Source organism: Cryptomeria japonica, unplaced genomic scaffold (assembly GCF_030272615.1).
Source record: "Cryptomeria japonica unplaced genomic scaffold, Sugi_1.0 HiC_scaffold_356, whole genome shotgun sequence".
Taxonomy (NCBI): Eukaryota; Viridiplantae; Streptophyta; class Pinopsida; order Cupressales; family Cupressaceae; genus Cryptomeria; species Cryptomeria japonica.
This window is the reverse complement of record NW_026729178.1, coordinates 125,104-140,000: the sequence shown is the minus strand read 5'-3', so window position 1 is coordinate 140,000 and position 14,897 is coordinate 125,104. Positions and strand designations below refer to the sequence as shown.

At 60.0% G+C, this 14,897-nt stretch overlaps 1 non-coding gene across 1 annotated transcript; it reads left to right on the top strand.

Annotated features, from left to right (window-relative positions):
- The first annotated feature begins 11,076 nt into the window (after nt 1-11,076).
- LOC131870881 (5S ribosomal RNA) lies at nt 11,077-11,195 on the top strand. Its single transcript, XR_009369182.1, has one exon. It is a non-coding gene; the product is annotated as a 5S ribosomal RNA (ribosomal RNA).
- The last annotated feature ends 3,702 nt before the right edge of the window (nt 11,196-14,897 follow it).

Below are 14,897 nucleotides of genomic sequence, written 5' to 3'. Positions count from 1 at the left end.
GGATGCGATTGGGACGACTACCAGTGCCAACCCCTTATCCCGCGATGCGTCCGATACACAGATAGTTCCAAGGCGGCCGAGGAGCCTCACCGCATATCAATCGGGGTGCGAGGCGAGGGATGGGGCGGGAAGGCCCCAACGGCTAGACGGAAGAGGCTTCAGGGCCACCTCGGAATGGTCCAAGCATCGGACGCGCTTGGGGCGACTGCCAGTGCCAACCCCTTATCCCGCGATGCGTCCGATACACAGATGGTTCCAAGGCGGCCGAGGAGCCTCACCGCATAGCAATCGGGGGTGCGAGGCGAGGGATGGGGCGGGAAGGCCCCAACGGCTAGACGGAAGAGGCTTCAGGGCCGCCTAGGAATGGTCCAAGCATCGGACACGCTTGGGGCGACTACCAGTGACAGCCCCCTATCCCGCGATGCGTCCGATACGAAGATGGTTCCAAGGCGGCCGAGGAGCCTCACCGCATAGCAATCGGGGTGCGAGGTGGGGGATGCGGCGAGATGGCCCCAACGGCTAGACGGAAGAGGCCACAGGGCCGCGTCGGAATAGTCCAAGCATCGGACGCGCTTGGGGCGACTACCAGTGACAACCCCTTATCCCGCGATGCGTCCGATACGAAGATAGTTCCAAGGCGGCCGAGGAGCCTCACCGCATAGCAATCGGGGTGCGAGGTGGGGGATGCGGCGAGATGGCCCCAACGGCTAGACGGAAGAGGCTGCAGGGCCGCCTCGGAATAGTCCAAGCATCGGACGCGCTTGGGGCCACTACCAGTGACAACCCCTTATCCCGCGATGCGTCCGATACGAAGATAGTTCCAAGGCGGCCGAAGAGCCTCACCGCATAGCAATCGGGGTGCGAGGTGGGGGATGCGGCGAGATGGCCCCAACGGCTAGACGGAAGAGGCCACAGGGCCGCCTCGGAATAGTCCAAGCATCGGACGCGCTTGGGGCGACTACCAGTGACAACCCCTTATCCCGCGATGCGTCCGATACGAAGATAGTTCCCAGGCGGCCGAGGAGCCTCACCGCATAGCAATCGGGGTGCGAGGCGAGGGATGCGGCGAGATGGCCCCAAAGGCTAGACGGAAGAGGCTGCAGGGCTGCCTCGGAATAGTCCAAGCATCGGACGCGCTTGGGGCGACTACCACTGCCAACCCCTTATCCCGCGATGCGTCCGATACACAGATAGTTCCGAGGCGGCCGAGGAGGTGGGGGATGCAGCGAGATGGCCCCAACGGCTAGACGGAAGAGGCTGCAGGGCCGCCTCGGAATAGTCCAAGCATCGGACGCGCTTGGGGCGACTACCAGTGACAACCCCTTATCCCGCGATGCGTCCGATACACAGATAGTTCCGAGGCGGCCAAGGAGCCTCACCGCATAGCAATCGTGGTGCGAGGTGGGGGATGCGGCGAGATGGCCCCAACGGCTAGACGGAAGAGGCTGCAGGGCCGCCTCGGAATGGTCCAAGCATCGGATGCGCTTGGGGCGACTACCACTGCCAACCCCTTATCCCGCGATGCGTCCGATACACAGATAGTTCCAAGGCGGCCGAGGAGCCTCACAGCATAGCAATCAGGGTGCGAGGCGAGGGATGCGGCGAGAAAGCCCCAACGGCTAGAGGGAAGAGGCTTCAGGTCCGCCTCGGAATGGTCCAAGCATCGGACGCGCTTGGGGCGACTACCAGTGACAACCCCTTATCCCGCGACGCGTCCGATACACAGATAGTTCCAAGGCGGCCGAGGAGCCTCACCGCATAGCAATCGGGGTGCGAGGCGAGGGATGCGGCGAGAAGGACCCAACGGCTAGACGGAAGAGGCTTCGGGGCCGCCTCGGAATGGTCCAAGCATCGGACGCGCTTGGGGCGACTACCAGTGACAACCCCTTATCCCGCGACGCGTCCGATACACAGATAGTTCCAAGGCGGCCGAGGAGCCTCACCGCATAGCAATCGGGGTGCGAGGCGAGGGATGCGGCGAGAAGGACCCAACGGCTAGACGGAAGAGGCTTCGGGGCCGCCTCGGAATGGTCCAAGCATCGGACGCGCTTGGGGCGACTACCAGTGACAACCCCTTATCCCGCGACGCGTCCGATACACAGATAGTTCCAAGGCGGCCGAGGAGCCTCACCGCATAGCAATCGGGGTGCGAGGCGAGGGATGCGGCGAGAAGGACCCAACGGCTAGACGGAAGAGGCTTCGGGTCCGCCTCGGAATGGTCCAAGCATCGGACGCGCTTGGGGCGACTACCAGTGACAACCCCTTATCCCGCGACGCGTCCGATACACAGATAGTTCCAAGGCGGCCGAGGAGCCTCACCGCATAGCAATCGGGGTGCGAGGCGAGGGATGCGGCGAGAAGGACCCAACGGCTAGACGGAAGAGGCTTCGGGTCCGCCTCGGAATGGTCCAAGCATCGGACGCGCTTGGGGCGACTACCAGTGACAACCCCTTATCCCGCGACGCGTCCGATACACAGATAGTTCCAAGGCGGCCGAGGAGCCTCACCGCATAGCAATCGGGGTGCGAGGCGAGGGATGCGGCGAGAAGGACCCAACGGCTAGACGGAAGAGGCTTCGGGTCCGCCTCGGAATGGTCCAAGCATCGGACGCGCTTGGGGCGACTACCAGTGACAACCCCTTATCCCGCGACGCGTCCGATACACAGATAGTTCCGAGGCGGCCGAGGAGCCTCACCGCATAGCAATCGGGGTGCGAGGCGAAGGATGCGGCGAGAAGGACCCAACGGCTAGACGGAAGAGGCTTCGGGTCCGCCTCGGAATGGTCCAAGCATCGGACGCGCTTGGGGCGACTACCAGTGACAACCCCTTATCCCGCGACGCGTCCGATACACAGATAGTTCCAAGGCGGCCGAGGAGCCTCACCGCATAGCAATCGGGGTGCGAGGCGAGGGATGCGGCGAGAAGGACCCAACGGCTAGACGGAAGAGGCTTCAGGGCCGCCTCGGAATGGTCCAAGCATCGAACGCGCTTGGGGCGACTACCAGTGACAACCCCTTATCCCGCGACGCGTCCGATACACAGATAGTTCCGAGGCGGCCGAGGAGCCTCACCGCATAGCAATCGGGGTGCGAGGCGAGGGATGCGGCGAGAAGGACCCAACGGCTAGACGGAAGAGGCTTCAGGGCCGCCTCGGAATGGTCCAAGCATCGGACGCGCTTGGGGCGACTACCAGTGACAACCCCTTATCCCGCGACGCGTCCGATACACAGATAGTTCCGAGGCGGCCGAGGAGCCTCACCGCATAGCAATCGGGGTGCGAGGCGAGGGATGCGGCGAGAAGGACCCAACGGCTAGACGGAAGAGGCTTCAGGGCCGCCTCGGAATGGTCCAAGCATCGGACGCGCTTGGGGCGACTACCAATGACAACCCCTTATCCCGCGACGCGTCCGATACACAGATAGTTCCGAGGCGGCCGAGGAGCCTCACCGCATAGCAATCGGGGTGCGAGGCGAGGGATGCGGCGAGAAGGACCCAACGGCTAGACGGAAGAGGCTTCAGGGCCGCCTCGGAATGGTCCAAGCATCGGACGCGCTTGGGGCGACTACCAGTGACAACCCCTTATCCCGCGACGCGTCCGATACACAGATAGTTCCGAGGCGGCCGAGGAGCCTCACCGCATAGCAATCGGGGTGCGAGGCGAGGGATGCGGCGAGAAGGACCCAACGGCTAGACGGAAGAGGCTTCAGGGCCGCCTCGGAATGGTCCAAGCATCGGACGCGCTTGGGGCGACTACCGTTGCCAACCCCTTATCCCGCGATGCGTCTGATACACAGATAGTTCCGAGGCGGCCGAGGAGCCTCACCGCATAGCAATCGGGTTGCGAGGCAGATTATTGGGAAGGGAACCCCCTGGGATGCGGCTCAAGCAGTGCCCAAAGGGACTGGAATGCGGAATCACATCGAGAGACCCAAATGCTATACGAGGGCTCAAATCGAATTATCGATTTGGCCACGACATGGACGCATCGGAACGACTACCTTTGCCGAACCACTCGCAATTGCATCCATACCGAAACCAATAGACATTTCCGTTAGAGCCCTCGCATAGCATTCGGGAATCTCGCATGCCCCTCTAAATCGACCAATGCTGGCGCTCAATGAAAATCCGAGCGCTACCACCGTTCGAGCGCCAGCATTGGTCGAGTTAGAGGGGCACGGGGGAGAATGCTCCAGTCAACACCTCCCCTATATAAGTTATTTGTCCGATTCTCGCACAACCGTAGTCTGCCTCGTCGAATCAAACAACGGTCCCAGATTCCGACTTCCGTTCCGTAGAGACCCAAAAGCTAGATGGAGGCTCGCAAGAAAGAGAGTCGGCGCATAGCAATCGGGTTTCTCGAACGTTTAGGGACCGAGCTCACTTGCGGATAGGGCAAAATCCGCCAAGCAACCCAAAAGCTAGACGGGGGCTCGAATCGAATCGCCTAGGCGGCCACAACAACGACGTGTTGGATCGACTACCAGTGCCAAACCATTCAGCAAGACTAGTCTGTGTCGAGGCCGGATAGAGATTCTCAGAGAGCGCCCGCATAGCATTTAGGAGACCTGCCGCGTCCCTCACACTCGACAAATGGTGGTGCACGTTTATAAATCCGAGCGATCCCAACCCTTTCAAGCACCAACATCGGTCGAGATAGAGGGGCACGGAGGGGGCTGCGTGAGACAACACAGTCCCCTATATAAGTTATTTGTCCGATTCTCACACATCCGAAGAATGGTCATCAAATCGGACAACAGCCCAAACTTCCGACTTCCGTCCCAGAAAGCCCAAGAGCTATCTAAAACGTTCATGGCCGGAACTCGATCGCGGCTATACCAGTCCGCCAAGCAACCCAAAAGCTAGACTGGAGCTCTAGTCGAATCACCTCTGTGGCCATTGCAAGGACGTGTTGGAGCGACTACCATTGCCGAACCATTCCGCAGGTCGAGTCCATACCAAGGCCGCATAGAGATTCACGATGAGCTCCTGCATAGCAATCAGGAGACTTGCCGTGTCCATCACAATCGATAAATCCTGGTGCAAGATTTTTGCATCCGAGCGCTCCAACCAGTCGAGCACCAGCATCAATCGACATAAACGGGCACGGGGGGAGGATGCTCGAGAACACTACCTCCCCTATATAAGTTATTTGTCCGATTCTCAAGCAGCCGAAGTCTGGTCATCGAATCGGGTCAAAGACCACAACTTCCGACTTTACCCACAATGCAAGTCATCGAATCGAACATCGGCCCCCGAGTCGGACTCCATGCGTATGTCAGGTCATCGGACCCAAATTCCGCCTTCCTGCGCATGGCGGGCCATCAATATCAACTCGGTCATCGGACCCAAACTCCGCCTTTTTGCGTATGGCACGCCTTCAAATCGGTCATCGGACCCAAATTCCGCCTTCCTGTGCATGGCGGGCCATCAACATCAACTCGGTCATCGGACCCAAATTCCGCCTTTCTGCGCATGGCACGCCATCAACTCGGTCATCGGACCCAAATTCCGCCTTCCTGCGCATGGCAGGTCATCGGACACAAATTCAGACCTCGCCAATATGCCTACGTATCGAATCGGTCATCGGACCCAACTTCCGACTTCATCCATACTGTAGGGTCTTTGAGGTTGGCGCGGTGCGCTCAACCCAGGGAGTCGACCCATCGAAGCATACACCTCCCCTATATAAGCTATTTGTCCGATTCCCACACCTGTGTAGTTTGCACCTCTGACCAGGACATCGACCCCAACTTCCGAACTCGACTGCAACGACGGCACCAGCGCCTTGGTGCGCACCTTGCGACGCACAGTCCCAACATTCGCCTTCCTGCACATGGCAGGTCATCGGACCCAAATTCCGACCTCGCGAGTATGCCTACATATCGAATCGGTCATCGGACCCAACTTCCGACTTCATCCATACCGTAGGGTCTTTGAGGTTGGCGCGGTGCGCTCAACCCGGGGAGTCGACCCAACGAAGCATACACCTCCCCTATATAAGCTATTTGTCCGATTCCCACACCTGTGTAGTTTGCACCTCCGATCAAGACATCGACCCCAACTTCCGAACTCGCCTCCAACGACCGAACCAGCGCCTTGGTGCGCACCTTGCAACGCACAGTGCCAACATTCGCCTTCCTGCACGTGGCAGGTCATCGGACCCAAATTCCGACCTCGCGAGTATGCCTACATATCGAATCGGTCATCGGACCCAACTTCCGACTTCATCCATACCGTAGGGTCTTTGAGGTTGGCGCGGTGCGCTCAACCCGGGGAGTCGACCCAACGAAGCATACACCTCCCCTATATAAGCTATTTGTCCGATTCCCACACCTGTGTAGCTTGCACCTCCGATCAGGACATCGACCCCAACTTCCGAACTCGATTAAAAAGACCGCACCAGCGCCTTGGTGTGCACCTTGCAACGCACAGTGTCAACATTCGCCTTCCTGCACATGGCAGGTCATCGGACCCAAATTCCGACCTCATGAGCATACCTACTAATCGAATCGGTCATCGGACCCAACTTCCGACTTCATCCATACCGTAGGGTCTTTGAGGTTGGCGCGGTGCGCTCAACCTGGGGAGTCGACCCATCGAAGCATACACCTCCCCTATATAAGCTATTTGTCCGATTCCGACACCTGTGTAGTTTGCACCTCCGCTCAGGACATCGACCCCAACTTCCGAACTCGCCTGCAACGACCGAACCAGCGCCTTGGTGCGCACCAAAAGTGCGCACTTTTGGAGGGCACTTTTCTGCGCTCCAAAGGTGCGCACTTTTGGAGGGCACTTTTTGGAGGGCACTTTTCTGCGCTCCAAAGGTGCGCACTTTTGGAGGGCACTTTTTGGAGGGCACTTTTCTGCGCTCCAAAGGTGCGCACTTTTGGAGGGCACTTTTTGGAGGGCACTTTTCTGCGCTCCAAAGGTGCGCACTTTTGGAGGGCACTTTTTGGAGGGCACTTTTCTGCGCTCCAAAGGTGCGCACTTTTGGAGGGCACTTTTTGGAGGGCACTTTTCTGCGCTCCAAAGGTGCGCACTTTTGGAGGGCACTTTTTGGAGGGCACTTTTCTGCGCTCCAAAGGTGCGCACTTTTGGAGGGCACTTTTTGGAGGGCACTTTTCTGCGCTCCAAAGGTGCGCACTTTTGGAGGGCACTTTTTGGAGGGCACTTTTCTGCGCTCCAAAGGTGCGCACTTTTGGAGGGCACTTTTTGGAGGGCACTTTTCTGCGCTCCAAAGGTGCGCACTTTTGGAGGGCACTTTTTGGAGGGCACTTTTCTGCGCTCCAAAGGTGCGCACTTTTGGAGGGCACTTTTGTGCACTCCAAAGGTGCGCACTTTTGGAGGGCACTTTTCCTGTGCTCCAAAGGTGCACACCTAGGTGAGCACCTTCGACCACACCTTGTAGCACACCAAACTCTGACTTTCGACTTCATCCGCAATGCAGGGTCTTTGAGGTTGGCGCAATGCGCACAACCAGGGGAGTCGACCCATCAAACCCAACACCTCCCCTATATAAGCTATTTGTCTGATTCTCATACATGCGTAGCCTGCAGGAGCAATTAGGACATCGACCCCAACTTTCGGCTTCTAAACGAAAACAAGGTCTTTGAGGTTGGTGTAATGCGAACAACTAGGGGAGTCAACCCATCAAACCCAACACCTCCCCTATATAAGCTATTTGTCTGATTCTCATACATGTGTAGTCTACAGGAGCAATTAGGACATCGACCCCAACTTTTGACTTCTTAACGAAAACAAGGTCTTTGAGGTTGACGTAATGCGCACAACCAGGGGAGTCGACCCATCAAACCCAACACCTCCCCTATATAAGCTATTTGTCCGATTCTCATACATGTGTAGCCTGCAGGAGCCATTAGGACATTGACCCCAACTTTTGACTTCTTAACGAAAACAAGGTCTTTGAGGTTGGCGTAATGCGCACAACCAAGGGAGTTGACCCATCAAACCCAACACCTCCCCTATATAAGCTATTTGTCTGATTCTCATACATGTGTAGCCTGCAACAACGATTAGGACATCCACCCCAACTTCTGAATTCGTCTGCGTTGACCGCACCAAAGGTGCACGCCTTGGTGCTCACCAAAATCCGACTTCCGACTTCTTCTGCTATGCGGGGTCTTTGAGGTTGGCGCAGTGCGCACAACCAGGGGAGTCAACCCACCGAATGCAACACCTCCCCTATATAAGCTATTTGTCTGATTCTCATACATGCGTAGACTGCAGCAATGATTAGGACATCCACCCCAACTTTTGACTTCTTAAACAAGACAGGGTCTTTGAAGTTGGTGCAGTGCACACAACCAGGGGAGTCGACCCATCAAACGCAACACCTCCCCTATATAAAGCTATTTGTCCGATTCTCATACGTGTAGTCTGCAGCAGCGATTAGGACATCGACCCCAACTTCCGAATTCGTTTGCATTGACCGCACCAAAGGTGCACGCCTTGGTGTGCACCCTGGAGTGCACTTTGGTGCTCACCTCGGTGCACACTTTGGTGTGCACCTCGGTGTGCACCAAAGGTGCGCACCTTGGAGCGCACCAAAGGTGTACACTTTGGAGCGCACCACATAGGGTCTTTGAGAGGTTGGCGCAGTGCGCACACCAAGGTGGGTGTTGAGGTGCGTGCCGAGGTGGGTGGGTGCTAGGGTGCGCTCCATGGTGGGTGCCAGGGTGGGTGCGTGCTAGGGTGGATTCCAAAGAGGGTCATAGGGTGGGTGCCAAGGTGGGTTGGTGATATAGTGGGTTCAAAGGTGGGTACTAGGGTGGGTTCCAAGGTGGGTCACAAGTTGGGTGCCAGGATGCGTGGGTGTTAGGTTGGGTGCCAAGGTGGGCTCCTGCGTGGGTGGGTGCTAGGGTGGGTTTCAAGGTGGACGCGAGGGCGGGTGCCAAGGTGGGTAACAAGTTGGGTGTTAGGATGGGTGAGTGCTAGAGTGGGTGCCAAGGTGGGTGGGTGCTAAGGTGGATGCCAAGGTGGTTCACAGGGTGGGTGGGTTCTAGGGTGAGTTCCAAGGTGGGTCACAGGTTCAGTGCTAGGGTGGGTGTCAAGGCGGGTGTCGAGGTGCCTGGGTGCTAGGGTGTGGATGCCAATGTGGGTCATAGGGTGGGTACTAGGGTGGGCTGCAATGTGGGTGCCAAGGTGGGTAACATGCTCGGTGGGTTCTAAATTGGGTGCCAGGGTGGGTGTGCACCCACCTTGCCCGAGGTGGGTGCCAAGGTGCCAGTGTGGGTGGGTGCTAAGGTGGATGCCAAGGTGGGTGAGAAGGTGGGTGATAGGTTGAGTGGTAGGATGGGTGGGTGCCAAGATGGGTCACAGGGTGGGTGCAAGGGTGGGTAGGTGCTAGGGTTGGTGTCAGGGTGGGTGGGTGCTAGGTTGGGTTCCAAGGTGGGTGCGAGGGTGAGTGTCAAGGTGGGTCACAGGTTAGGTGCTAGGATGGGTGAGTGCTAGGGTGCAAAGGTGCCAGGGTGGGTGCTAGGATGGGTCGATGCTAGGGTGAGTGGCAAGGTGGGTCCACAAGTGTCAAGGTGGGTGCCGAGGTGGGTGCCAAGTCGGCGACTGCTATGGTGGATGCCAAGGTGGGTCACGGGGTGGGTGCCAAGTTGCTAGGTTGGGTTCCAAGGTGGGTGCCAACGTGGGTGCTAGGGTGCGTGGGTTAAAGGGTGTGTCACAACGTGGGTGCCAGGATGGGTGCGCACCCACACTGGCCAAGACGGGTGCGGGTGCAAGGTTGGGTTCCAAGCCCGGTCACAGGCTGGGTGCTAGGATGGGTGGGTGCCAAGGTGGGCACCAGGGTGGGTGCACCCACCCTGGCCAAGGTGGGTCACGGGGTGGGTCCTAGGGTGGGTAACGGGGTGGGTACTAAGGTGCGTGCCAAGGTGGGTCATAGGGTGGGTGCCAAGGTGGGCACCAGGGTGGGTGTGCACCAACCCTAGCCAGGGTAGGTCACGGGGTGGTTGTCGGGGTGGGCGTCAAGGAGCCAAGGTGGGTGGCAAGTAGCCAAGTTGCGTGCCAAGGTGGGTGTCGGGGTGGGTGCCAAGGATCCAAGGTGGGTGCCAAGGAACCAAGGTGGGTGTCTGGGTGGGTGCCGAGGTGGGAGCCAGGGTGGGTCCCAAGGTGAGTGCAAAGGTGGGTGCCAGGGTCAAGGTGAGTGCCAATGTGGGTTCCAAGGTGCCAGGGTCAGGGTGAGTGCCAATGTGGGTTCAAAGGTGCTAAGTTGGGTGCGAGGTTGGGTGCGAGGGTGGGTGGGTGCCAAGGTGTGCTAGGTGGAAGCCCGGGTGGGTCGGCATCCCATGGGTGTCGAGTTGGGTGCCTGATGGGTGCTTCTTGTCAAGTTTTAGTCGTCGGGACTCATTTCGAGCCTTAGAGGTCGTTTCTTGTCCGGTTGCCCTGTCTTCGACCTGGGAACCCAATTTTGGTCCTCGGGTCCCATTTTTTTTTGTCTCGCATCCCACTTTTGGCCTGTGGCCTTTTCGGGGTCGATTCTCGTTTTGGGCATCAGAGCATGTTTCTTCTCCTAAAACCCAATATTTGTTTATTAAGTCTCGGAACACATTTTTGTTCTCGTGGACCCATCATGGGTCTTGGAACGCATTTGTGGTCCTTGGGTCCCATTTTGCATCCCGAAACTTGTGTTTTGGTGCTTGATCCCTATTTTGGGTGCCCACCTTGCACCAAGTGCGCACCCGGGGCAAACCGAGCGCCTTGGTGCACCGGGGCAAGATCGAGCGTGCACCCGAGGCGCCCCGAACATGCACCAAGGTGCACTCGGCCCACATGTGAGCGCAGGTCGTTGCGCCCGAGGTGGTGTGTGGGCACCGCGTTGCAGACGGGACACTGCACGCACACGACGCCCCCTCCAGGTGCACGCACGTAGGCCGGGCCGGGTGCACACCCGACGCCCTAGCAAGGTGCGCGCACCCGGGCAGGGCTCACACTTGGCGAACGGGGCGCACTTCGCGAGGGAGGGTGTGCACCTCGACGGGGGTGGGTGGCCGGGGTGGATTCGCACGTGGGTCGCGGTTTGCTAAGTACACACTGCGACAAGCTCATAACGGGTGCGATCATACCAGCATTAGTGCACCGGATCCCATCAGAACTCCGCAGTTAAGCGCGCTTGGGCCGGAGTAGTACTGGGATGGGTGACCTCCCGGGAAGTCCCGGTGTTGCACCCTTTTTTAGTTTTTCGCCGGGCGTCGCAATGCTATTTGAATAAACCTTTTGCCCGTTTGCGTTCTCGTCGGGGCCGGGCCGGGCCGGGGTGCGCTGCCCGCACTACCGCGCGCGCGGGGGGCGACACCGAGCGCGCACCCGAGGCGCACCGAGCACACAGGCCACGGTGCAACCCGGGCGTTGTGCGCGCACCCCGGTGCGCCCGAGGTGCTGCGCGCGCACCCAGGTGAAATCGGTGTGCACCTCGGCCAGTGCGCGCTCGGTCGAGTCGCGCACGTTGGCCAAGGTGCACGGTGATGTTTCTTACTCTAAGGTTCCGCACCAGACGCCCGGGACAGGTGAGCGAAGCTGGGCGGGGCCGGGTGCGCGGCCGGGGCAGGTGCACGCAGCTGGAGAGAGCTTTGGAGCACACTTCGGAGCGCACCAATGATGCGCTCCATTCAAAAGTTTCCTGAAAAGGCAAAAAAAGTTGAGATTATAGAATTTCCCACTTGAGAGATTGTAAAAAAAAAAAATTTAAAATGAAGGAAACGCGGGTGCCAAGGTGTGCGCAGCCCAGCCAAGGTGTGCGCACCAAGGCGCCCACCCTGGCGAAGGTGCACGCAAGGTGCGCACCCGAGGCAAACCGGACAATTAACCCAACTTTCGACTTCGCGCGCACCTTGGAGCGCACTTCGGAGCGCTCCTTGGTGCGCACCAATCTTGGGCACCTCGGAGTGCACCATGGCGCCCACCAAGGTGCGCACCCGGGGCAAACCGAGCTCCGACTTCGTGCGCACCTTGGAGCGCACGAAAGGTGCGCACCATGGCGCCCACCAAGGTGCGCAGCCCAGCCAAGGCGTGCGCATCAAGGTGCGCACCCTGGCGAAGGTGCGCACCCGGGGCAAACCGAGCTCCGACTTCGTGCGCACCTTGGAGCGCACAAAAGGTGCGCAACCCAGCCAAGGTGTGCGCACCCCGGTCAAACCGAGCTCCGAATCGTGCGCACCAGAGGTGCACGCCATCGTGCGCACCTTGGAGCACACTTCGGAGCCCTCCTTGGTGCGCGCCGATGTTGCGCACCTCGGAGCGCACCCGGGGAAAACAATGCAATTAACCCGACTTTCGACTTCGTGGGCACCTCGGAGCGCTCTCGGGTTCGCACCTCGGAGCACACCGAGGTGCGCACCTTTGATGCGCTGCCTTCACCAATTTCCAGAAAAGGCAAGAAAACATTGAGAAGGTGTGCGCACCGAGGTGCCCACCCTGGCGAAGGTGCACGCGAGGTGCGCACCCGGGGCAAACCGGGCTCCGACTTCGTGCACGCCGCACCTTGGAGCACACTTCGGAGCGCTCCTTGGTGCGCACCAGGGCGCGCAACCCAGCCGAGGTGCCCACCCCGGCGAAGGTGCACGCGAGGTGCGCACCCGGGGCAAACCGGGCTCCGACTTCGTGCACGCCATGGTGCCCACCGCGGCGAAGGTGCACGCGAGGTGCGCACCCGGGGCAAACCGGGCTCCGACTTCGTGCACGCCGCACCTTGGAGCACACTTCGGAGCGCTCCTTGGTGCGCACCATGGTGCCCACCAGGGCGCGCAACCCCGCCGAAGGTGCACGCGAGGTGCGCACCCGGGGCAAACCGGGCTCCGACTTCGTGCACGCCGCACCTTGGAGCACACTTCGGAGCGCTCCTTGGTGCGCACCATGGTGCCCACCAGGGCGCGCAACCCCGCCGAAGGTGCACGCGAGGTGCGCACCCGGGGCAAACCGGGCTCCGACTTCGTGCACGCCATGGTGCGCACCGCGGCGAAGGTGCGCACCCGGGGCAAACCGGGCTCCGACTTCGTGCACGCCGCACCTTGGAGCACACTTCGGAGCGCTCCTTGGTGCGCACCAGGGCGCGCAACCCAGCCGAGGTGCCCACCCCGGCGAAGGTGCACGCGAGGTGCGTACCCGGGGCAAACCGGGCTCCGACTTCGTGCACGCCGCACCTTGGAGCACACTTCGGAGCGCTCCTTGGTGCGCACCATGGTGCCCACCAGGCCGCGCAACCCAGCCAAGGTGTGCGCACCAAGGTGCACGCGAGGTGCGCACCCGGGGCAAACCGGGGTCCGACTTCGTGCACGCCGCACCTTGGAGCACACATCGGGGCGCTCCCGGGTTCGCACCGGCGTTGCGCACCGTGGTGGGCACCTCGGAGCACACCAAGGTGGGCAGCGAGGTGCGCACCTTTGATGCGATGCCTTCACTAATTTCCATAAAAGGCAAAAAAAAAACGAGATTTTAAAATTTCCGTTTTGAAAGATAGTGAGAAAAAGGGAATGCTGGTGCCATCTTGAGCCCGCCCTGGTGCGCAGCCCAGCCAAGGTGTGCGCACCAAGGTGCCCACCCTGGCGAAGGTGCGCGCCCGGACAATTAATCCAACTTCCAACTTCGCGCGCGCCAGGGTGGGAGCGCACCCAACAACCGGGCCTGGGAAGAGCCAATGCGAGAAACCCCACCAAACGCTCTGACAAAAAAAGAGGGGGCGCTCCAGTAACCCCGCTTCGGAGCGCACCCTGGGCAAACCCAGCCAAGGTGCCCACCCCGGCCAAGGTGCAGGCGAGGTGCGCACCCGGGGCAAACCGGGCTCCGACAACGTGCACGCCGCACCTTGGAGCACACTTCGTAGCGCTCCCGGGTGCGCACCTCAGAGCACACCAAGGTGGGCAGCGAGGTGCGCACCTTTGATGCGCTGCCTTCACTAATTTCCAGAAAAGGCAAAAAAAAAAGGAGATTTTAAAATTTCCGTTTTGAAAGATAGTGAAAAAAACGGAACGCGCGTGCCATCTTGAGCCCGCCCTGGTGCGCAGCCCAGGTAAGGTGCCCACCCTGGCAAAGGTGCGCACCCGGGCAATTAACCCTACTTCCGACTTCGTGCGCGCCAGGGTGGCAACCGGGCCTCGGAAGAGCCAATGCGAGAAACCCCACCAAACGCTCCGACAAAAAAAGAGGCGGCGCTCCAATAACCCCGCTTCGGAGCGCAGCCGGGGCAAACCCAGCCAAGGTGCCCACCCCGACGAAGGTGCACGCGAGGTGCGCACCCGGGGCAAACCGGGCTCCGACAACGTGCACGCAGCACCTTGGAGCACACTTCGAAGCACTCCCGGGTGCCCACCGGCGTTGCGCACCGTGGTGGGCAGCGAGGTGCGCACCTTTGATGCGCTGCCTTCACTAATTTCCAGAAAAAGGCAAAAAAAAATGAGATTTTAAAATTTCCGTTTTGAAAGATAGTGAAAAAAAAGGAACGCGGGTGCCATCTTGAGCCCGCCCTGGTGCGCAGCCCAGGCAAGGCATGCGCACCAAGGTGCCCACCCGAGGTGCACACCCGGGGCAAACCGGGCTCCGACTTCGTGCAGGCCGCACCTTGGAGCACACTTCGGAGCGCTCCTTGGTGCGCACCATGGTGCCCACCAGGGCGCGCAACCCAGCCAAGGTCTGCACACCAAGGTGCCCACCCCGGCGAAGGTGCACGCGAGGTGCGCACCCGGGGCAAACCGGGCTCCGACTTCGTGCACGCCATGGTGCCCACCGCGGCGAAGGTGCACGCGAGGTGCGCACCCGGGGCAAACCGGGCTCCGACTTCGTGCACGCCGCACCTTGGAGCACACTTCGGAGCGCTCCTTGGTGCGCACCATGGTGCCCACCAGGGCGCGCAACCCAGCCAAGGTGTGCGCACCAAGGTG